This window comes from Charadrius vociferus, unplaced genomic scaffold, assembly GCF_000708025.1.
Source record: "Charadrius vociferus isolate BGI_N301 unplaced genomic scaffold, ASM70802v2 scaffold321, whole genome shotgun sequence".
Lineage (NCBI taxonomy): Eukaryota > Metazoa > Chordata > Aves > Charadriiformes > Charadriidae > Charadrius > Charadrius vociferus.
Genome location: NW_009646934.1, coordinates 1058462 through 1060307, shown reverse-complemented (window position 1 = coordinate 1060307; position 1846 = coordinate 1058462).

Below are 1846 nucleotides of genomic sequence, written 5' to 3'. Positions count from 1 at the left end.
GGTTTATGGCTCTTAGACCTTATTATTACTTAGGTTACTAAGTTGAAAGTAGTTTTTATTTATTGGCCTCAGCCACTTTTATGAGCTGTACTTAGTTCTTGGGTCATTTTATCCTCTCTGAATTCCCCGGCTATCTGGCTAAAGCCACAAAGAGAAATTTTACCGACTATCCCACCCTGTGTGCACCAGGGCAGCGCAGTTTGTTCAACTTCTGCCAACTGCAACGTCCTCCCGGGCTTTTCATCCACCTACTCGAGAGCCGAGGTGGAAAACCACTCTACGAACAAACGGCTGCAAAAGAAAACGCTTGAGGAGAAGGAGATGGAGGAAATTCAGACAAAAGGTAAGAGGTGGCTGAGCTCTCAGGAACTGTGTTTGGCTTTAAACGCTGGCAGCCTGCAATTCCCTTTAAACCGGGGAACAAAGGAATGCAGGATATCGCTCGGCACCATTCAGGCCGGTGAAGAGCAGATGGTCTCTGCTCCCATGAGCGGCTCGTGCTCAGGACGGCTCATTGTTTCTCACCTCCTCTCTCGTCGAGCCGCATTCTCCTCCTCAGCATCTGCACCCACTGTTTGCTTTGGCTTTTCTTCAAGCTCCTTCCCCAGACGTCCCCTCGGGAGCGTCCCTTTTTCCCAGCCCGTCCCTCTTGTCTTGGAGAACTTCCTACAGTTTCTTCATCTTCTCTAGCAGCGCGCCCTGACTCTCCTGCCCACCCCGCAGCAGGCAGAGCCTTTCGCGTGCTTATTCCTGATGATTTTCATTTTCAGCTTGGTCGTGTGAGACCACTGTACCTCGGGAGCATCAGGGAAACGGCCGGCATTCGCCCGCCCACAGGCAATCTCCTCATCGCCACCTCGGCTAAAAAATGATGGGAAATTTCACGGGATGCTGTCCAAGGGACAGGATCACAGAATCGCAGAATCTCCTGGATTGGAAAAGCCCTGTAAGATCATCTAGTCCAATCATTAACCCACCACTAAACCATGCCCCTCAGTATCTACACGACCCTTAAAACCCTCCAGGGATGGGGACTCCACCACTGCCCTGGGTAACACGTTCCAATGCCAGATGACCCTTTCAGTAAGAAAATTCTTCCTAATATCCAAACTTCCCTTGGCACAAAAAGTGGATCGCACCTGAAAATGTCATTGTCTTGCCTGTCGTCTCTAAAAGCCACTGTTACGCTCCCTCATGGGACAGCAAGCCAAACCCTCGCTACGCTCGCCCCGCAACATCCTTCCTTCTCCGCAGCTCCCGTTCCCTCAAGGGGAGGCGATGGCTGGAAGCAGCACAATCCAACAAAAACGCGAACTGGAACCGAAAGAAACCGAAATAGCCACTGGGTCCTTCTGCAGAGGTCCTGCTGGAGCCCGTCCCACCTCCTGCCCCGCGGAAGTCGGCTCACCAAGCTCCGCTGCTCCGCTCGATTTCTTCCTTTGCCAAGGTTATTGTTTTTGGAAGATCCCGCTTCCCAGACACCACGACTTCTGTCCGTCCCTGCACAGGGTCGTCATCCAAAATACACAAGAGCTTCAGAGCAATAGCTACGGCAGCTTCCCACTGCCTGACACGCTGGGAAAACCGTGATTTGAGGCCAAAAAACTTAGCCTCGGGGTTCAAGGATGTACGAGGAGGTACCAGAGGTGTTTTGCACACCGTTTTTGCTTCTGTTTCACACCATCTGTGCTTGTAACTGTTATAAACCACACGGGACCAGCACGTGAGTTTCCTGAGGAATTCTTCGTGAAGGGATATGAAGCAGAGGAAAACACATCCCCCCCCGCCAAGATGTAAGAAATCGGAATATATAAAGAAACGCTGACAATGCTCATGCAAGAGCGAA